The sequence below is a fragment of the Alligator mississippiensis genome, chromosome 3 (genome assembly GCF_030867095.1).
Source record: "Alligator mississippiensis isolate rAllMis1 chromosome 3, rAllMis1, whole genome shotgun sequence".
NCBI lineage: Eukaryota > Metazoa > Chordata > Crocodylia > Alligatoridae > Alligator > Alligator mississippiensis.
The window spans coordinates 234,727,811-234,751,159 of NC_081826.1; the positions used below are offsets into that span (position 1 = coordinate 234,727,811).

At 47.1% G+C, this 23,349-nt stretch overlaps 1 long non-coding RNA gene across 1 annotated transcript in view; it reads left to right on the forward strand.

Moving 5' to 3' along the window:
- Nucleotides 1–1,486: 1,486 nt before the first annotated feature.
- LOC132249581 (uncharacterized) overlaps nucleotides 1,487–23,349 on the forward strand; it is a 34,805-nt gene continuing 12,942 nt past the window's right edge. Inside the window, exon 1 of the long non-coding RNA XR_009461082.1 lies at nucleotides 1,487–4,026. This is a non-coding gene — a long non-coding RNA (uncharacterized LOC132249581). The remainder of the gene's footprint in view (nucleotides 4,027–23,349) is intronic.

Consider the following 23,349-nt stretch of genomic DNA (forward strand, 5'->3'; position numbering starts at 1 on the left):
AAGGAGAATAGACAGGATAAACTGTAGATACAATGGACAAATAGTCACAGAAGGGACAGGTATTCACATCAGTATCAGGAAGAGGCAGATTTATGTAATTGGAAACTTTGTGTAAAAATGGATCGATAGGCCTGTTACATGAGTGGAGGCTATTGTATACCAGAAGCAAAGATAGAAGATGTGAGCCTAAAGCTAAAAAGGATTCTCACGAGACTGGGGGTGGGGGAAGAAAAAAAAAAAAAATCACCCGTTTATTCTCCAGGTAGTAACAAATGTCGTTATCAGATTCTGTCTGGAAGATCAAATATAATAACACTGGAAACTGCTTAACGAAGTTAAAGCTTAGGTGGTCTTTGGAATTTTCTTTGAATATAAAGAGAGGTGGCAAGATAATGAACGTAAGCAGGCAGTTCATGGAGTGATGCTGTAGAAAGGTTTTAGAGTACTTGATCAGTTTGAGAGGGTTCACAGAAAGATTTTTTCTCAGTATATGGACTCAAGTAAAGAACGTAAGGTATTATCCTTCTGAGACTGAAGCTAGCATGATTAATGAGATATCTTTAAATTAATAAATCAGGCAAGTGTTGGGAGTAGCTTGTATATATGCCATGCCAGTTTTACTACACAGAAAGGGAAAGTGGCATAACCATGGATACAAGAGTGGATACAAGAATATTAGTAGGTAGGAGGAGAGATGGCAAGGAGGCATTTGTAAAAAATAAATGGAGCTTCATCAGAACATAACTTTTGAGCAAAAAAAGAAAAGATTTAGATCAGTATAACAGGGTGGCCTCCTTGTCAGGTCTTTGCTGGCTGCCCTGCTCCTCAGGTAACCACCCACTTCACTCATCTGCCACACCTCGACAGAAAAATATGAGAGTTGTTACTAAGGTGGGAGGCTACCTGTTACTCGTCCTGCTGACAAGGGCCTAATACCTGCTCTGATCTCCCCTCCATGGGTTCCATGCCTCACAGATGCTTCTCTGATGTTAATTCTCCGGCCTATGGCCAGAGCAAACTGGGCAAACAGTTGTAGCTCTTTTTTACAGCCCCAAAGGGCCACTCATATACTACCCCTCTCTCACCAGGGTCCCACTCTGCTTGCTTTCACCCAGCCTTTCATACTGCCCTCTCTCAGGGGCCACACTCATGCTACCCGGCCTCACCTGGCTTTGGGCTCAGCTCTCTTCTCCTCGGTCAGCCCCAGTGCAATCTGTTGGGCATCTCCTGCTACCCTCACCTGAGCATTGACTGAGCAATTGTATGGCTATAGGTCTATTTTGCTTCTAACCCCTCACCAGACCACTATGCCCCCACTGGGGCCCACACTCGCAGGCTGCTCTGTTCATTGCCCTTCTCACACAGGGCCTGACTCGGGCTCCCAGGCTATCCTCTGCCACCTGGGTATGGCCCCAGGTCCCTCCTCTGGCCTGAGCTCTGCCGCAGGACTCCTTAAGTGAGCCCTGGGATCCCCCTGCTCGCTAGAACACCACTGGGGATAGGTGGCTGGGGTTATAAGGTGTCCCAACCCACCTTTCACTGGGGAGGTAACTGGCCTGGCATTTCCTGGGGGCTCCAATTCCACTAGAAGCCCAACCAGACCGCCCTTCCCCAGCAGAGTGCAGTTTTACATCTTCCCCAGGACAAGGGGTCACCTCCTCCCCATAGCCTGTGCCCTTACCTCCTGACTCTAGCTGGAGCAGCCCCTCAGCCTGATGGTTCCTCCTTCCTTTCTACAGCAAACTGCAGCCCAGCTTATATCCCTGGGCCAAAATGGCTGCCCTCGTCAGGCACCTGGCTGCTGCCTGTTTGCTGCTCTTAAAGTAGCAGGCACCAAAGGTGCCCTGCCACAATCAGTTTTAATATTTTTAGGTATGCAATTATTTTTTTGTTACTGTGTGGCAGTACAGTATTTCCAGATGCATGTGAACAGTGAAGTGAGAAAAGTAATCTGACATTCAGAACTCATCAGTGGGGCAATATATTATCTTTTTTGATAATTGTGTTTTCTGTTCTTATATTCCTCTTCCTCTCCATATTTCTGTCTCTTGTCCTCCTTCCCTTTCTGTATTTCTTCCTTCCCTTGTTCATCAACCTATCTGCTTAAATGCAGAGTTAATGTAAGCATATAAAATGCCATCTTGGGTTTTATAGTTTTTATTTCAAGAAGGATGAAACTTCACTCATCTTAGAGTCACAGTTTCAGCCTCTCTCTTGGAAGTCTTAATGATCCTGCACCATTTTATATTTGATTCATATTGGGAAATTTATCTTTTCAAGTACAAAGGTTAGAAACTTGACTTTTTTTAAAGCATCTGCAAAATTGTATTTGGTCATGCACACCACTTTTGTAGGTGGATAATTTAGCTTTCCTTATTAGTTCATACAAGTTCTCACTGTTTTAGGTTCAACTGCAATTTCAGTAACAACTTCTTTGCACCATCTTCTAGAACATAAGGGAAGAAATGAAATATGGGTAACTTTCTTTTAAAAACATCTACTCCAATGTTTTAAATGTTTCTGAGCACCTAGGAATTGAACTGGGATTGAAAGACAAGGAGTTAGGATCTTAAATTGCTTCTGAAAATGAAACATTGGGTGCATCTACATGTTGCCCCATGGTGATGTTGTTATTGTGTCATGTGCATGGTGCACTTAGTTTTTGCTGCTACTTCATCATCAGTTGGGTGCAGTAGGAGGGAGAGGAGGCTGACTGGGCACATGTGCGGGCTCTCAGCACATGTGTGCCCCCTGCAACATACCTGAGGCAGCAGAGGCTGAGAAGCAACAGCGGGGGCAGCAGCAGCTGACCCCCTGAAGGTAAGTGGGGCAGGAGCCGGTGCAGCTGCAGAGGATCCAGAGGGGAAGCCCCTGGATTCCTCTTCGCTGAGCCGGGCATGGAGCAGTGTGCAAACAGAGCGCGCAAACAGGCACGCTCTGTAAGGGTGCTCCTGCATTTACGCAAGGTGGGCACACAAAGAATAAGCGACAAGAAGGAACACCTAGCAAGAGCAATGATTACTTGAAGCTCAGCAGCTAAGGTAAGAGCAGCTAAGGTAAGCGCACGGGATGCAGCTGCAGCTCAGATGGTGCTGCCCACCTGTGGTTCCTCTGAGGTGTCCACTCAGATGGACCCCTGCACCCCTGTCTGCAGGGGTGGCCTGGCAGTGACCCTGCCATCGGGGGAGGGGGGGAGCCCCCTTACCTGTCCCTCATGTGCCTACATTTGAGCCTTGGAGGAGCAGGTGAGGGAACTCCAGGTGGCAGTGAGCAGGCTAAGGGGGATCAGGGATGATGAGGCTGTGATTGATGGGTATTTCCATTCCTTACAGCTCCAGATGCCCACGGGTGAAACTCCATGCGAGGAGTCTGCAGCTGGGGAGTGGAGGACAGTCACCTCTGGATCCAGGTGGAGGGGCCTGGTGTTTGCTTCCCCATTGCATGTGGGGAAAGGATACGGGGCCCTGACAACCATGGAGGAGACAGAGAAGGAGCATTTTCCTGCAGATGAGGTGATCCCTGTAGCCCCTACTGGGCAGGCTGGGGGATCACTGCCCAGGCAGAAAAAGAAACACCGAGTGATTGTGGTGGGCAACTCGATCCTGAGAGGCATGGAGAGGCCGATCTGTCGACCGGATCCTATGGTGAGAGAAGTCTCCTGCATGTCTGGAGCTAAGATCAGGGACATCACTGAGGCGATTCCTGCTCTTATTAAGCCCTCTGACGACTACCCCATGGTCCTCGTCCACGTGGGAACCAACGATGCAGCTAGGACCAGCCCTGACCACATCATGAAGGACTTCCATGAACTGGGAGACAGCCTCAGGAAGACTGGAGCACAGGTTGTATTTTCTTCCATCCTTCCACTTGGCAGCAGCCAGAGACGCCAGGGTGCCCGCATCAAGGAAGTCAACCGGTGGCTCCAGAGTTGGTGTCTTCAGGAGAGCTTTGGATTCTACAGCCATGACCAGCACTTCCAGGGAGGAGGCTTCCTGGGAGATGATGATCTTCATCTCTCTCCCAGAGGTAAGTATCTCCTCCAAAAAGCTTTAAACTAGGCTCAATGGGGGTCGGGGAACCGGTGGTCAAAGAGAGCCCAGGGTTGGTAAACCACAAACAAGACACCAGATCGCACCAGGTAAATATTAAGGGGTTGGTAAGCCATAAACAAGGCACCAGACCACACCAGATAAGTAATAAAGGGAATACATGCCATCAAGGCACAGGGGCACCAAGAGCCCCCTTTGGAGGACTAAAATGTCTTTATACAAATGCCAGAAGTATGGGGAACAAGCAAGAGGAGCTCACATTCTTGCTTGCTAGCACCCAGTGTGACCTAGTCAGACTAACCAAAACATGGTGGGATTCTACACATGGCTGGGCGGTAGGCATTGAGGAGGTATAGGTTGTATAGGCGTGACAGTGGGGAAAAAAGGTGGTGGGGTAGCACTCTATGTTAAGGAGCAGTATACGTCTTCCACCATTAAGGTGGGGGTTGAGGAGGGGAACACCGAGGCATTGTGGGTTAGGATCAAGGGGGGACCAGGCGAAAAGGACTTGATTGTGGGGGTCTACTACAGGCCTCCTCATCAGGATCAAGAGCTAGACGATGTATTCTCTGGGCAGCTAGCAGACGCCACACAGGTGAGGGAGGCAGTGGTCATGGGAGATCTAAACTACCCAGATATCTGCTGGGAGGAGCAGACAGCCAAAACAAGCTGCTCGTGGAGGTTCTTACACTGTGTGCAGGACCTCCACCTAACCCAGGTGGTGTCTAGTCCCACCAGAGGTAGCGCCTTGCTTGACCTGGTCTTAGCAACAGGGGATGATCTCGTGGGGACCATGCGAGTTCATGGTAGCCTGGGAGATAGTGACCATCACTTGGTCGAGTTCACTATCCAGCAAAGGGTGGGTAAAGTAACTAGTGGGGCTAAGGTGGTGGACTTCAGAAGGGCCAACTTTAGTAAGCTTAGAAGGCTAGTTAGTGAGGAGATGCAACTCAAAAACATAGAGCAAATGAGGGTCCAGGAGGGTTGGAGGTATCTCAAGGGGGTGATCCTTGGGGCCCAAAAGGAGTCTATCCCATTACATAGGAAGGGAGGTAAGGGGGCAAAAAAGCCCTGTTGGCTGAACAGGAAACTCCAGGAGAGTATGGGGGCAACGAAAGAAATGTATAGGCAATGGAAGCAGGGAGTAGCCACCAAGGAGGAATATATCTCCCTGGTGCACTATTGCAGGGAATCAGACAGGCCAAGGCGGGGCTTGAGCTCAGGCTGTCTTCAACAACCAAGGACAATAAAAAGTCCTTCTTCAGGTATATAGCAGGTAAAAGGAAAGCTCAGAGCAACATAGGTCTCCTGCAAGACAAATCAGGGCAGTTGGTGGTTGACGTGGGGGGAAAAGCAGAGCTCTTCAATGAGTTCTTCACTTCAGTATTTCTAAGTACCGACCAAGCCAATTCCCCCACCTCGATCATTGATGGATGTCCACATGGCACCAGTCCACCTACGGTTAGTTCTGAAGTAGTTAAGGAGCTCCTGGAGGAGCTGGATGGGTACAAGTCAGCAGGCCCAGATGACCTCCATCCACGGCTGCTGAAGGAATTGGCCAGTGTCATAGCTGAGCTGCTGGCACAGCTGTTTGAGTACTCAAGGTGCTCTGGCCAGGTCCCTGAGGACTGGAGAAGGGCCAATGTGGCGCCCATTTTCAAGAAAGGGAGAAGGGATGAGCCGGGTAACTTTAGACCAGTCAGTCTTACCTCTATTCCTGGGAAAATGCTAGAGAAAATAATCAAAGAGCACATTTGTGCAGGCCCAGCAGGGGAAACGATGCTGAGGGGAAACCAGCACGGGTTTGTCACAGGTAGATCCTGCCTGACAAACCTCGTAGCCTTCTATGACCAGGTCACATACTGCCTGGATGTGGGAGCTGAGGCTGATGTCATCTTCCTGGACTTTAGGAAGGCCTTCGACACAGTTTTGCACCCTATCTTCATTGGGAAGCTTGCAGACTGTGGAATGGATGCCTATGCGGTCAGGTGGGTGGCCAACTGGCTTAGGGACAGCACCCAGAGAGTGGTGGTGGATGGTTCCTTCTCAGCGTGGAAGGAGGTGGGGAGTGGGGTCCTGCAGGGTTCGGTCCTCGGACCAATATTTAATATCCTCATCAGCGATTTGGATGAGGATGTGGAGAGCACCCTCTCCAAGTTCACTGATGATACCAAGTTATGGGGCAAAGTTAGTACACCGGAGGGCAGGGAGCAGATTCAGGCTGACCTGGATAGGTTGGATCAATGGGCAGAGAGAAATAGGATACAATTTAATAAAGATAAATGTAAGGTACTCCACCTGGGAAGGAGGAACCTTCAGCACACCTATAGGTTGGGGAGTGTCCTTCTCAGCAGCTCGGAGGCAGAGAGGGATCTTGGTGTCATAGTTGACTCCAAGATGAACATGAGCCGGCAGTGTAACGAGGCCATCAACAAGGCCAATTGCACCTTGTCGTGCATTAGCAGGTGCATGACTAATAGAACAAAGGAGGTGATGCTCCCCCTCTATGCGGCACTGGTCAGGCTGCAGTTGGAGTACTGTGTCCAGTTTTGGGTGCCGCACTTCAAGAGGAACACGGGGAATCTCGAGAGGGTCCAGAGGAGGGCCACTCACATGGTTAGTGGCCTTCATAGTAGACCCTATGGGGGGAGGTTGAGAGAGCTGAATTCCTTCAGCCTTCACAAGAGACGGCTAAGGGGAGATCTTGTGGCCGCCTATAAATTTATTAGGGGAGGTCAACGGGGAATAGGGGAAGCGCTGTTTACTAAGGCGCCCCAGGGAGTGACTAGGAATAATGGGTGTAAACTAGTTGAGAGTGGATTTAGGTTAGATATTAGGAAGAAATTTTTCACAGTAAGGGTGGCCAGGATCTAGAATGGGCTTCCAAGATAGGTGGTGCTATCACCTAGCTTGGAGGTCTTCAAGAGGAGGTTAGATAGTCCCCTGGCTGGGGTCATCTGACCTCAGTCCTCTTTCCTGCCAGGGGCATGGGGTTGGACACAATGATCCATTGTGGTCCCTTCTGACTCTACAATCTATGAATCATAGCAGCGCGTTAAAATGGGGGAGCATGCTGTTACACTGAAGTAGCTGCCAGTCGTGTAGATGCACATGATTGCTATGTCACCATGGTGATGTACTATGGTGATGTAGCTTGTTGCTACTGTGAGGTAAGGTGATGTGTAGACATGCCCATTGACTCCTAATTCTAAGAATTTTATCCTATTATTTTAACATAGATTCCCATTGAGACCCTCTTACAACTTAGTTCTTTTGTGATTCACCATAATTGTTTTTATGGTCTTATAACCCTGTTTTCCCAATCAAAAAAGTGGGATGTTTCAAATATTCAGCAGCATTGTCTTGTGGTTGGATGAGATAGCTTTATGGCATTTGACAAGAGCTATGGTTGGGTGGGTCTGAATTTTAACATGGAAATGCTGTGTTAATAAAAGAAAAGAAAAGATGAGATAATGCATGAAAAGATTAAATGATGCATGATCACTCGGAGAGCTCCAAGAAGGTACACTGGCCAACTTGAACCATTTATTTTGTAAATGTATTAATTGATTCTTTTTGATATGGACAAAATTAAAAAAAAAATGAAAAAAAACCCCCTTCTAATTCTCCCCATTTTCTGAGAAAGATCATAAAAGCAATACACATGCTGACAGAGCTTCCCAGCCTTGATGCTGAAAGCTGTGATTTAAGGAAACAATCAGCATTTAGAAAGAGGAAATTAGAAAATAAAATAACTCCTGTTGTCCCATAATTTATTTTTATGATATACTACTGTAGCTCTATTATGCATGGACATGTTCTCATTTAAATTTGGGTTGTTTGACTATTGTTTATGCCTTAGCAATATGCAAGCTTTTTTGCTATAAAAAGTACCTAAATGCTTTTTGCATATTCCATAAGCACTTCCCACAGAGCTCTTAGTAATAAAACACTGATTTAAAGGTTATAGGAGTGACTATAAATCTGTGCTAATGCTGCATTCTCAGTTCTGCAAAACCATGGCCTCTAGGCAATGAATTTGTTAGTGAGAATAATGGTGTTCGGCATATTCTAGTCTCATTCAGAATTTGGAAGATGGGGTGCAATACTGATGCATGATTAATGTTACTACAGTTGAACACAGTGTTCCTTCAGAATTCTGGACCTATATTGTTAATTTTGCTGTTTTGAACATGGGATCCTGAAGAATTTCACCATTTATTTTCATATGTTCATGCAAGTACCAAAGCAGCATTTCCACCGACATGCTCTGAAGTATCCTTCTTACCCCCAGTCAGGAAACACTGCCTGATCCTGACTAATATCAGTAGAAGCTTTGGAATTGACATCAGTAGCAACAGGATCAGACTCACTAAAAAAAATAGTGATTTCTTCTGACAAGAGTGATTCTGTCTTTCTGGCCCAATTTTCTTCATTAGAAAGGAGGCTTTTAAAACCCTAGCAGCAACATGCCTTCTGTGTGAGTTGCTTGTTTTCTCTTTGGGTATTTTTTTGAGAAGAATATCTCTGAATTTCATACTTGCATTGTATAATCATTGTGTGAAATCCTGCCTTTACTGAAGTTAGTGGGAGTCCTGTTATTGACATTGGAAGGGCAAGAGTGTCCCTTTTTTTGTTTTAATAATTTTGTCTACTATCCCTTACAGGCTTGTATATGTTGTTATCCCTATTGAAGTAGCATTCACAGGTCTTCAGCGGGCATTCTTGGGGCTCCACCTCCCCTACACCCCAGCCATATGCTAGCCCTCAGGACAGCCGGATGATGGGTTGCCAGCCTGCCCCTTGATGTTGACGCCTGTTCTCTTTTCCCCACTCCCATCTCTCGGTGCCCCTTCACCCTGGATGACTACAGGGCGTGGGACTGTCCTCATCACTGTCTGCTCTCCCTCTGAGGAGTAGTGGTCTGCTCCACTGCCTCAGCTCTCCCTCTTGACCCCGGGGTCACTTGAAGACTCCTTCTCCGGTCCATGCTCCATGCACCCTTTGAAATAACAATAAAGAAAAAAGAGAAGAAAGGAATAGTTGGGGTATGGGGCCTCGGCCTACCCCACTCACGGATCCAGCGTCTGTGATCCTCATGACCCTTCGATGCCATTCTCCTTGGTTTGGCTGCCCTGCCAAGCCAGGTGGATACTACTTTTAATGGAGCCGGGACCCCTCCTATGGGTCCCTGTCTGGCCCCCTGCTGAGCTGCCGACACTGCTGATGTGCAGCCTGCGGAGCAGCTTTGCCTTCTGGCTCCGGTGTTGCTGCCCCCACTTCCATTTCTCTGCCACCAGCTTTTAAATCAGCCAGGCAGCAATTTTTGATGACGTGTTCTGGCAATTCCCAGCTGGCAATAAAAGAGGCTGATGAACCGCGCTGGTGGTCTGTGTCAGCACGGCTATATTTCTCCTAAAAACAGTAAGTATGCCTCTTTTCAGGGATTTTCATTTCTTTCCTTGGGTGGGTCAGCCCTGCCTTGGGTCCCACCATGGGAAGGTGCTCCAGGGCCTCTGCTTATGTCCACCTGGGACAACTTTAATCAAGAATAGTATTTATCATTCTGTAGCATCGTAAAAACTGAGGGTACTCCTGCAAAAATCTATGGATGTACATATGTAGGAACACCCCTTGACATCTCTTAGAATGGGTAATATGGAAACCAGAGGGGTGGGGGAAGCAGCAATGTGAACAGAGTAGGGAAAATCTTAAGGTAAGAGGTAAGACTAAGAAATGGAAGTATAGATGACTTGGGATATTTTTGGGAGTGAAGGATTGGGAAGCTTTACTGATATAACAAGGTGGAATAACATGATATTGAAGGAATTGATTGTTAGGAAGTGATCAAAATGAGGTACTACTTATTCATCAACTGTGCAAATTGGGATATCATCATTTGCATAACATCCCCAGCTATCCAGAGTCACAGAGTGTCTATACTTCAGCTACCATGCTGTGTATCATAGAAATAGAAATGATCATATCATAGAAATTAAGGGCTAAAAGAGATCTTGAAAATCCATAATGTTCAATCTCCCTGCTTTGAGCAGGAATACTGCTGAGAACAAATGATCCCAGCAAGGTGTCTGTCCAGTTTCCTCATGAAGGATTCCAAGGTTGGGGACTGCACCACTTCTTTGCGAAGTCTATTCCATATTCTTGTCACCCTTACTGTTAAGTTTGTCCTTACATCCAACCTGAAACCATCCTCTAACAGTTTATGGGCATTGCTCCTTGTCCTCCCCTCGGGTGCCCTAGTGAACAGTTTTTTTTCTCCCAGCTCCTAATATTCACCCCTTATGTACTTATAGATGGCCACCAAATCCCCCCTCAGTCTTTTTTTCCCCAGGATAAACCATCCCAGATCCCTTAGTCTTTCCTTATAAGGTTTGTCCTCCAGGCCCTTAATCATTCTTGTGGCCCTTCTCTGGACCTCTTCAAGGTTCTCCACATGTTTTTCAAGTGCAGTGCCCAGAACTGGACACACTGCTTCAGCTGGGGTCTCACCAGTACTGAGTAGAGAGGAAGTATCACTTCCTTAGCCAGAGCCATCCCTAGGAGGATGGGGGGGGGGGCATGCTCTGGGCCCCCTCAGACAGTGCTGTACAGGCTCTGCGGACAGCACCTTTGGCACATGCTGAGGGTGCCACCACTCTGTGCAGCTGTCTCTGGCTTCGTGCTCTGGCTGCTTGCCACCCCCACACCCTGCACAGGCCCTGCACAGACTGATATGCCCCAGGCCCTACACACCCCTAGGGTCAGCTCTGTCATTATCCCTGCTCACGACACATTGGCTAATGCATCCCAGTATGCTATTAGCTCTGACTACAGTGTCACGCTGACGGTTCATGCTCATCCTGTGATCAACCATAACCCCAAGATCCCTTTCAGCCAGCATGCTGGCCAGGACATCTCCTCCTAACCTGTATTCATGTCATTGGTTACTTCTCCCCATATGATACACTCTGCATATTGAATTACATCCAGTTCCTCTCCACCCACCTTTTCATCTTGTCCAGGTCTGCTTGGATCCTCAACCTGTCCCCAAGTGTGACTGCTTTTCCCCATAACTTAGTCTGAAAACTTATCTAGCATGCTTTCCACATCCTCATCTAAATTGTTGATAAAGATGTTGAACAGTACAGGGCCAAGAACTGAATCCTGTGAGACACCACTGGCCCCACCCTATGCCAAAAAAATACAGATCATCCACTAACACTCTCTGGGTTTGATCCCTTAGCCAGGTTCCATCCCACCTGACCATGGGCTCTGCCAGCCCATAATCCCCCAGTTTTTTTTATAAGAGCATCATGGGAGACCATATCAAAGGCCTTTTTAAAATCCAAGTATATAACATGAACTGCATCTCCTACATCCAAGTGGTTCGTTACTTGATCATAGAAGAAGACACGATTGGTCAGACATGACCTACTCACAATGTAATCATGCTGGCTATCCTTCAGCATCACGCTTTCTGCCAGTCTCTCACAAATGGACTTGATAATTTTTTCCAAAATGTTACCTGGTAGTGAGCTCAAACTGACTGGCCTCTAATTTTTTGGATCCTCCCTCTTTTCCTTCTTAAAGATTGCCACCACATTGGCCCTTTTCCAGTCATCTGGGACCTCTCCCAAGCACCAGGAATCTTTAGGTACCTACGCCAATGGTCCTGTAACGACTCCTGCCAATTCCTTCAGGACTCTTGGGTGTAGTCTATCTGGTCCTGCTGACTTGAAGACTTTCAGCCACTCTAAGTGCTCCCTCACCAGTTCAACACTGACCATTGGTTAGCAATTGTCCCCCCTCCGCCTCCCCCACCCCCATGCAACTGTCCAGTATCCAACCAGGCGGTCGACCACCATTTGTATGCAGGAACACTAACACAAAGTATTCATTAAAGAGTTCAGCTTTCTCCTGACTGTCTGTTATCAGCTGTCCCATTCCATTCTGCAAGGGCCCTACATTTCCCTTGTCTTCCTTCTGCTCCCTATATACCTAAAGACGGACTTCTTATTGTCCTTGATTTCAGTCACCAACCTGATCTTGGTCACCGCCCTTGCCTTCCTTATTCTCTTCCTACAAATATGGGCTACATTTGTGTATTCCTCCATGGTGACTATCTCTTGTTTCCATTGTCTTAAGCCTCCTTTTTCTTTTTTAAGCAGTCCTTGATTCCTTTGGTAAGCCAAAAGGGCTTCCCACCCCACCTTACCACCTTTTCCTCATACAGGAATGGACCTTTTCTGCACTCTGAGGATCGTTCCTTTGAGGAGCGACCACCCTTCCTGAACTTCCTTCCTTCCAGTCCTCCTTCCCATAGGGTGTCTCCCACTATTTTCCTAAGCTAATTGAAGTCAGCCTTCCTGAAGTCAAACACCTATGCCCTACTGGCTGACTTTCCTGCCCTATAATGGATAGTGAATTCCACCATGATTACCATCTACCAGATTACACTTAATCCTGAGATCTCCCACCAGGTTGTCCCCTTTGGCTAAAACCAAATCCATCAAAGTTTCCCCACAGTCAGCCCGTTCACCTTTTGTACTAAATAAAGTTCTTTCACGCAGGTCAAAGGCCTACATGATCAGGCTGAGTGCTCCTCCCAGCAGCTGTCTGGGTAATTGAGATCATCCATGACAACCATGTCCCTTGAATGTGCAGCCTCCATCAGTTCTATGGAAAATTCCAGATCCAGTTCCTCCTCCTGGTGTGGCAGTCTTCAGTAGATGTCTACCATCAAGTCCTCTTTTCCTCATCCCCCTGTATCTTGACCCACAGGGTCTTGATTTGCCCTTGTCTTGAACCAATTTGGGCCTCCAAGGAGGCATACCACTCCTTTACATAGACAGCTACATCCCCTCCCTTCTTCCCTACCCAGTTCCTTCTATGCAGCCTGTAGCTCTCTGTGCATACAGCCCAGTCTTGCATGGCATCCCACTAGGTCTCTGTTATTTTGATGAGATCATACTCCCTATTTGCTAGCAGGAGTGCCAGTTCCTCCTGCTTATTCCTGATACTCCTAGCAATTGTGTATAGATACTTAAGTCCCCCAGTTCCCCACTGCCCTGACACCATTCCACCATTCTTGACACCTCACTGACTGTCCTCTCTACATCCTTCATGCTTAGCTGTCCCCTGGCTTGCATTCCCATCTGCACACCCATCCCCTAATGCACCTAGTTTAAAGCCCTCTGCAGCAAGTCAGCCATACAGGAAGAAAACAGGTTCTTCCGCCTTGGTGTGAGGTGGATGCCAGCTCTTCTCAACAAGCCTCTACCCTGGAACAGCATTCCATGATCATAAAATCTGAAACTCTCACTGTAGCACCATCTTCTGAACCTCCAGTTGACCTCCTCAATACAACAGTCTCTCCAGGGACCCTGACCCCTGACTGGAAGGATGGAAGAGAAAACCACCTGTGCCCCCAACCCCTTGAGTCCAGCCCCCAGAGCCCTGTAGTCACTCATGACCCACTCAGGTTTGTTCCTGTGTTATTCGTGCCCACATGGATGAGCGCCATGGGATAGTGGTCAGAGGGCCGGATGAGTTTTGTAATCCTCTCTGTCACATCCCAGATATGGCCCCTTGGAAGGTAGCAGACCTCCTGTGCAAAAAGATCCGGCCAACAGATAGCACCCTCCAGTCCTGTCAGGGGTGAGGCACCCAGTACTACCACCTTACATTTCCTCTTCTGGACAAGAGCTTGCCTCATTTCCTCCCCTGGAGGAAGTGACTTTGGTCCTTCTTCCACCAATGGTGCAAGGGTCTCGTATCTGTTGCACAGCTGAAGCAGAAAAGTTTCCCTTGTAACACATGGCCTGGAGCCTGAAGTGACCACCTTCCACTCAGTTCCATTCAGGTCCTCCTGCTCCAACTTCTTGTCCTCATTCTTCAGTTGCAAAGCCTGGCTGTTCAACTTGTCTATGTCCTGCTCAACAGCCTAATTCTGCACAGCCTACTCACCTCTGCTTGGGCTCCTTACCTGGCTCTCTAGAGACTCTGCTAGAGCACCCTGCCCCCCCCCATGTGGTTATCCCTGTGTCTGCTCCCAGCCACTGGGGGCCATGCTAGGCACCCTCTGAAGCCCAAGATCTGGGTTGAAACCTCCACCACTGAGAGCCACTGTGCATAGTATAGATTTACATTAGCCAACGTTGCTATTGTTAGCAGTCTAGCCATGGAAGCATAGAGCCCAACACAGGCTACCCTGAAACTTAATATGTAGGTAAGTGACAGGATTTATTTGAGTGTCAATTGGCACTGTAACTGTAAACTGGATTGAACAAATACTTAATTATGTAATTATATCAACAGAAGCCTTTAGTATCTTAAATAACTGCAGCTTCCAGTGTAAAAATGGCATCTTCAAATAATCAAGGTAGGAAGCCACTACTTTCCATGGAAGAGGAGCAAAACAGTGACTGAGTTGGCCATATACGAACCTCAGATCCCTATGATGCAGCCTTTAGCTGCTCTTAAGTATTATATGGAGTAGTGGCATGTGATATGTAAATAAGGTACTTCATATCAATCAGAAGACCACATAAGATCAGACAGAAATAGGACATGGGAGTGTGTATACCAAGTCTCTACATTAAATACAAAAGTGACTAGTGTCCTCCTTCAGTGTATGTGATTCTGGTGAGGGATCCCATAGTAGATGTTGCTTTCTGGTAAGCCAAAACTCAGCTGTGCTAGAACAAATATACTCTACCTAAAAAGCTTAAAATCTAATATTATACAAAATGGGAAGAAAACAAACAAATATTGGTGCTTGGGTGGTTAGTAGGTAGACAACATTTTCATTATATTGTTGGGTAGAGATGTGTTGAATGTCTTGACATTACTGATTTTAGCATGTCTCTCTGCTAGAATTTCATGAATGCTATTAAACATAAAAGTACAATTTATCTGCAATGATTCTAAAGATAAAGGGAAAGTATGACAAGATTTGTGGCAAAAATATGTGCCTGTAGTCACCATCCTACCTAATAAAAACTATTACTACTACTTGGAAAATATGTTCACAAAACCTGTAATTACTGAACAAAGAAACTGACAATTTTTTCAGCCACGAGGGCTTGATCAACCACAAAGAGTCTATAAAGAGGAGGCGGCTGTGTGATCCAATTGCTTGAGCAAAGGCACAGTGATCTTGATTCTGATTTTATCAGAACCCCTGACAACTGTGTAAGCTTGAGAAAGGAACTTGACTGCTGTGCTTCTCTGTCATTGTGGGAAAATTAAAATAAAATGTGGCTTCAATAATGAGAAGGCATGAAGAAGATAGTGTAGCTTCTTTGTGAAATTCTTTTTGAAAAAGAAATCAGGCATGATAGCTTGGGGGAATCACCATGGGCACTGCATTCTATGTTAATTTTTGTTTCTTCCAAATTCTTGCTTTTGGATTGAGATGGAGAATATATTTAGAAATGTCAACAGTTCTCAATGTATATCCTCAGTTTTATTCACAACATCCCACCTCTACTGCTTCAATAAATAACAATAATTAAAGCATTTTTCAAATAGTGATTTAAATGTAATTTTATTTACTATAGTTACTCATATCAAGATGGGGTTGCCCCCCATTTGACATGGGAAGGAAAAAAACCTGGTCTTAGATACAAGTATAAGTGGAGGGGTGGGAAGGTAGCAGCTTGGCCTCTTATATTTATAAATGTTCTGAGAGGAGGTAGCAGTGATGAAGGGCCACATTTTCAAAGGCCCTTGTCCTAAAATTCAGTCTTTCTTGGTAGATCCGATTGTTGGGTTGAGATCTTGTTTTGCTTATCTTGTCTTGTTTTCTCACATACAAAGCCTGCTTCTGCACTCCTTCAGGCCATTCTCTTATTGACTTCAGTTTGCATTTTGCTCCTTTTGAGCACAAGATCTGGTTCATAGTTTGTGATTGTTGATAAGAAACAAAGCAGTGTTCTTTAAGAAGTCTATAAGCAGAGACAGATGAATGGTGGAATATATCTCCAACAGCAAAGAATAATATTTATTTCTGTAGAGCTTGTAGGGATTTTGAACATAATCTTTCCAAGCCAGTTATGTAACTCAGTGCAAGACATGCAATCTGTACAGATGAAATATGACATCTTAGGCTGGCTGAATTGCATGTAGGCATTACCATTTTAAGCTAAACAACTGTCTTGATTATAAAGTCAATAGCCAAGTAAAAACAAATTTTAATGGAAATAACAACAACTGTGTCCATATATCACACACAATCCACAACTTCAGTAATGAATGCGTGTGTTTTTAAAATCCAGTCTTGAGACAGGTTTGTTAACTTTTAGTTTCTGAATATTATACACTTGCAAGATTTTTACAGGTTTGTCAGTTTCTCTACATTATTTTCAAATTGATTTCTAAAAGGCTTTTTAAAATTAAACTGAAAAAGCAATATGGTTCTTTCATGATATGGCATATAATAAAATCTTACAGAAAGATGGTTTTTTTGTTTTCCTAAGCTTATATCTAAACCTTATTTGAAGCAAAACTATTTAGGTTGTTTTTATCTAATGCCTACATTTTCATGTCTGTTCTCTCTTTGCTGCAGGAAAAAGAAATATTAAAATTAAGTCTTAATTTTTTAACCCAAAACTTTGCAGTAGTAATTTTATTTTTAGAATCTAATCCTTCCTTTTTTGGAAATGGCAGTGATAATATCTTGGCTGCTAAAAAATGGTATTCTTCTGGAAGATGAGAGAGGTATGTTTGAACTCCTGTAGGCCTAGAGTGACCTAGAATACAGATCCCTACTTTCTAGTTAGGTAATTTAATTACTAAGTGGTGCTCAAGTTACAAAGCATCTATGGTGGAAATCCCATGAGGAAGAAAACTAGCTGATCAAGTAAGGAATCCTCAACATTTACAAAACTATTAAATGGTTCAGATATCAAGGACAGGTACTTGACTTCCTGGCAAGTTTGGATTTATAATTTATAATTCAGGTAACAAGAGATACTGGGCAGGTCTACATGAGACACTTACTGCTCAGTAGCCTAATAACACTGTGCAGTAGTGTGCTGGTCAAAAACTGTGCTAATATGCTACCGCACAGTGTTGTTAGGCTACTGCACAGTAAGCTTCATAAAAAAACTGCACTAGTGCTACTGCACAGTAATTGCTGTTACTGCATATTTAGTTAGTACTTACTTAGGCAAGTACTAAACTAAATGCACAGTAACTACCATGGATTAATGACCATGTAGATGCGGCCTCTGAGGAGGAAACAGTATTTGGCCTGAGAAGCCTACATTAGAGGGCTTCTGTATTTTTTTTTCTTTTTTTTTTCAATTTCGAAAAACTTTTATTTAAATAAATTACTTTGAGAACAGAAGCTGTCAGTTTGGGTTAAAATGCCTCAAGTAGGAGAAATACTGAAATCAAACAAGTGTTGACAGGTGTTAAATATCCAGTCAGGCTCTTTTTTCCCTGTCTTAGATGCTTTTTTCAATATAATCTGGAACTGATTAATTTTGTTTACTGAGAAATAAAAAAAAAAAAAAGTCTGGTTGCTGTGTTGAATACAATAATCCCTGAATTTGGGGTAGGCGATGCATTCATTCTTTGCTTTGTACAAATGCTGCATGATAGAAAGAAGTAACACAAAATGTTAAATGCCTAGCCTGTGTACTTCGTACAGTGCCAATTAGAAACCTGAATTGACCAGAGAGCTATCCATCTTAATTATGAAAGAATATTTCTCTTGATATCTTGATGTCCTCATAACTGCATGTTTCTTTGCAGGGCCTGTTTTGGAACTGATACCCATTGACATTTTCTAACAGCTCAATGGTTTGTTATTGTTCTATTGCAATTGCATTTTAATTTCTCAACAGCCAACATTTTCCTTTGCTGTTCAAGGACAAGGGATCCTGAAAAGAGTGATTTGTGTGGTAGTTGAGATTATTACTCTACTTTGAAACCTGGAATTACATTTTAGGAAGGGAAGTTGGACCTAATTAAAGTTTCTCATAAAAGAAAAAAGGATTTTAAAATGCAGTGCTTCAAACTTTCGTTCCATAATTAAGCACGGTAGTATATTTGGGAAATTATTCCACTTCACAAACACATATGGTAACTGCTGGTAGAACAGAATACTGAAATCATAATTACAGATGATAAGTATGGGATTATTTTGCATCTCTTAAGTGTGAGAGTGGAAACCTTGATGCAGGCTTTAGTCTTCTCCTCACTACTGAAATTTCTACAACATATTTCTGTATTGCATCCACAATCCTACTTTAGGACAATCAAACATGAGTTAAATACCTCTCCTAATTTTTGAAGTTTAATTTGAATGCAAGCTGCTCCACCACAATACAAGTTCAGTCCAGCACTTCTGTTCTGTGTGGGCTTCCCAGCCCTCTCTCCCTGCCATAGTTGCAGACTGTCTCAGCCATATGGGAAGGTGGAGGCAGGCAGTGGAAGTTGGAGGATAGAGAGGGAAACCTGTGATAGCAGCAGCAGGAAAGTGATAGGAGGAGTGGTGCTCAGACTTAGAGCCTGGGGGCTGCAGGTTAAACCCTAAGGGCGTGTCCACACATGCAAGCACATGTGCTTGCAGCAGCTCAAATAGAAGCAGTGCGAATTTGAGCCAGGGCTTTTTGCTTCAGCGCATGTGCTCGGACATGCACATTGTTGTGGAACACATTGTGCCACTTGGGGCAAAATACCCCTGCCTGGCTCCTCCTGGATCTTCAGCTAGGGGGAGCTAGAGCCAGGGCCAGCACCTGTGCTGTCGCCAGCAGTATAAAAAGCTGCCCTGTCCTGGCCTCAGGATTATAAAAAGTTGCCCTGGCAAGCAAGGTTCCCCCTAAGGTGGGTGCGTGCACGGCCGTGCACAAGTAAAAGTGTGGCTCAGCGCAGCCTTTTCAAGGCCGTGCACTAGGAGAGTCTGAGGCGGGAGCCTGGCATAGTCTCCCCCAGCTCTGGGGAAGTGCTCTGGTCCCCGCATCAGGGCTGGGGAGCGGAGCACTTCCCCGGAGCCAGTGGAGCCCGTGCCAGCCCCACGCCCCAGCCTCCATCCCTGCCTTGCCTCACCTCGGGGAGGGAGCCACTGCCTGCCCTAGTGGGGATCTGCTGACTCCGGGACACTGCTTTGCTCCCCTGCATCACCTTGGGGAGTGAAGAGGCATGTGGCATCAGGGCCAGGGAGCGGAGTAGTGCCCTGGGGCTGGCAGAGCCTCAGTGGGGCAGGCAGTGGCTCCTCCCCGAGGTGAGGTAAGGCAGGGATGGAGGCTGGGGCGGGGGGCTGACGTGGGGTCCGCCAGCTCTGGGGAAGTGCTCTGCTCCCCGGCCCTGATGTGAGGGAGTGGAGGACTTCCCCGGAGCTGGGGAGCCCGTGCCAGGCTCCGGCTCTGGGCCCTGGCCCCCAGCTCCAGCCTCCAGCCACAGGCCCCTGGCTCCAGCCCCTGGCCTCCAGTTTCCGGCCCCAGCCTTCGGCCCATGGCCCCAGCCTCTGGCCCCCAGCATCTGGCCCAGCTCCAGCCTCCAGTCCCCTTTGGTAAGTGTCCCATGCCAGACAGAGGCAGTGCACTCACAGACTGCTGCTCCTTAGAGGGAACATTGCTGGCAAGTAGCTCAGGGCTACTCTCTCTCAGGAGCTTCTGGGGCCCAGCCAATTGGTACCTGGGGACACTACCCCTTGTGCCAGCTGGACTGCTTAAGCAGCCCTGAGAGTTCCCTGCACCCTCTACCCACTGCAGCAGTCTGGCAGTGGGGGCTGCTGCCTGGCTGTGACCTGCTGTGCACCTGTCAGACTCAGATGGGGACTGCACAGCCTGTAAAGGTATCTGCCCCTCTGGCCCAGCTGCCAGTGGACTGCGGTTGCAGGGTTGGCCTTTGTGAGGCACTACTGCCATTTGTGCCCCCTGCCCAGCCATCTGGACAGCTTTCATCCAGAAGAAGTTCCAGGTGTAGTGACCTGCTTTGAATTGTCAAAGCATTTCCTCCTGGCCCCATTTGACCAGGAGGTCAGCCACAGCCAGATGAGTCCAAGGTACTAGCTCTGAGCAGGCAGGGTCCTGCCACTGGCTCCCTAGCAGAAATTCTGGTGTTCCCTATTGGAAAACTGAAAAATCCCTGATAAAAAAAAAAAAAAATCCCAAAGTCACTCTGTAAAATATCCCCAAATCCATGTTCCTCCACAAGCAAAACAAAAGACCACTATAGAGAGAGAGAGTGAGTAAGACAGAGACAGCAATCAGTTGGACAATGTTTTATTGATATACCTACAGTGTTAAAGCATGTCTCTTATCATAATAAAGTGAACTCTAAATACATGTTTCATGAATACATATTTTGCTGCCCTCCCACAGGGCAATGGCCTGAACAAGGGGTTCAGCCCCCCAACAGGGGATTCAGCCCCCATACAAGTGGTACGGCCCCTCAACGGGGGCCAAATGGCCCCTGCAGGGGCTACCTCCCCACTGCAAGGCCTACATGCCCCACCCCATCCCCCAATTGCTGCCCTACTGCCACATCCCCCACCAGCTGCTGCAGCCCCTGCAATGTCTGCCCCACCCAGCCCCAACCCCACTCCCCCAGGCTCCCAAATGGCTGCCTCACCCAGCCTCACCCTGCAACCTGGCCCCCCAGGACTCTGAGGTTACCCCTACAACCCCAGGCACTGTCACTTTAAAAAAAAACCCAGAAAAAGAATAGAAAAAATAGAAAAAAAAGCCTCTGCTTGCATTAGAAGGGGTGGGGGGGGGGCTCTAGGGTCTCCTAGCAGACCCCCCTGGACAGCACAGGACAGCGGGGGGCAGGAGAGCCTGGATTTGGGCTGCTGGGGCTGTCCGCCTTCCCTGCACTGTGTGGGCAGGGCCCCAGTCAACCACACGGCAGTTGGTAAATGCTGGGATTTTTTTTGTTTGTTTCTTTGAACTATGGAGTGGGGGGGGGCAGGGATGCGGGGCTTGGGGGGATGGAGCTGGCCAGAACAGGGCTTGAGGGGACTGGCAGGGGGAGGGGCCAGCCGCAGCAGGGGTGGGGGGCCTCAGGTGCTGGCAAGGGGAGGGGCCAGCTGTGGCAGGGGTTGGGGGCTTGGGGGGGCTGGTGGGGGGAGGGGCCAGCTGTGGCAGGGGTCAGGGGGCTTGTCAGGGGGAGGGACCAGCCATGGCAGGGATTAGGGGGCTCGGGGGCTGGTGGGGGAAGGGCCAGCCACGGCAAGGGTGGGGGGCCTAGGGGGTGCTGGCAGGGGAAGGGGCCAGCTGCAGCAGGGGTCAGGGGGCTTGGGGGGGCTGGTGGGGTTTGGGGCTGGTTGTGGCAGGGGGAGGGGCCAGCCATGATGGGGGGGAGGGGGGTTTGGGGGGCTGGCGGGGGGAGGGGCTGGATGCAGTAGGGGTTGGGGGCTTCAGGAGGGCTGGTGGGGGGGCCCAGCCAGGGCAAGGGTTGGGGGGCTGAGAGAGTGGGTGGGGCCATCAGGGGTCCCTCACCATGGTCCCCTTCCTCCTCCTCCAGCCCCCCCCCCCGATCCCTTACTCACCAGCACCGGAGCCCTGGTGCTGAAACATGTGGCCTGGCTGTTGCGTGTTTCAGCACCAGGGCGAGTGGCCAACCATAGAGAAGCTCTGGCAGGCAGAGTGTCTTCATGGAGGACCCAGCCTCTAGCTGCCTCAGGGCATGGTCTGGGACTGTGCCCTGCCCCGCTTTTTTAAACTTCATTTTTTTTAGATCCAGAGTCTAACATTTTTTCATTCCCACACATGCCTCTTGCCCTGTCTCAAAGGGGTTTGAGGTGGGGCAAGAGGCACGTGCGCACTCATCTGGATGCGCCCTAAAGGGCTATATATAGCCTACAGGTCACCAGTTGGACAGCCCTGCCCCATAGCATCAGGTTGTGAGTCCTAATCTCATTAAAATGTGTATATCTGGGAGAGATGTAAGTTTTCAAATACACCCTTTCTGCAGTGTTTCCCATTTCCTCAATGTTTTGCTCAGCAGGCTAGCTGCTGTGAACCCTATTCTGAGGTGACGAACTGTCCCACACATTGTATAGACACCTAAACTGGGTTACTTAATTCTACACTGCAGTGAGGGCTATTGCCATGACTAAATTTCTTTTTCTGGATGTGGAATTACATTTATAGCCTTCTTGTTACTTTAAATACTAATTGCCAATTCAGGAGCAAGACCTTATAAAGGGGGATAAGGCAAAACGCCGCGTTTATTGTTCAAATGAATTAGACACAGAGGTTCAGATACACTCATATAAACATGCATAAATCATCATACATATTATATCACACACGCGCGCACACACACACACACTATGCAACCATTCCATTCTGACATTATAGTTAACAGTGGCAGTTGTTCCATAATGGCACTGGGTGGCCATCCCAGGCCTTATTGAGAGAAAGAGATCGTAGAGATTGCAGCTTGAAGTGGGATGAACAGATGCACCTGTGCTCCGAGAGGACAGCAGTGGAGAGAGAGATTCACCCAACTTGACATTTTCAAAGTCTTCTTCTATAGGGATTGGCATGCTTTCGGGTTTTTCCATACTCAACTTCTGTTGTTGCAGTTGTTTCTCATTCATCCTCTTATCTCAGCCCTGGAGTGTTCTTGCTGCCCATCTGGCAGGATGTGTGCCTTTCTCTCCTCCTCGTTATCTCCTGTTGTGTCTTAAGCCTCAAAGGGATTCTTCAGCCATCCATTAATTAGTTTACTGACTTACATTTGGCACCTTGTTTACATAAACAGTTAAACCTTCTTCTCCCATCTCTATGCCATTCTCCTCACCATTCACCCTTTCACATTCACTCATTTAAAAAAGGGCATACAGAGTTCATTCACTTATGTCAAGCCGTAGAGTACAATGGTTACATTTCACTACTATTACACTGTATGTTAACATCAGCTATATTAGTTCAGTTCATGCTACATTCTTGGTCACGTGGAAGAGCAAGCAAACACAAGCCAAGTATAACCAAATCAGGATGTTGGCACTGGATTTATGACTTGGATACTTTGTTCTGGGTGGATCCAAACCTTCAGACTGACCACAATCTCTCCATTCAATAATCAGCACATTTTATTGATACACAGTGATAATAGATGAGAATAATGGAAACAATTCTATACCTACCAGCCCAAGAGCTGTTATCAGTGGGAAGTTACACCTGGCCAGTATGCCTGCTTCACCTTGAAGTTCTTTCTTGAATGTCAGATGTCAGCAGCCTGGAGGTTGGAGGCCAAGGCTTGCACCTGCCCAGTGGGGTGGGTAAGACAGGCTGGTGGTATGCCTTTTGTCCATGGTGGCCTCAGGTTTCCCTCTTTG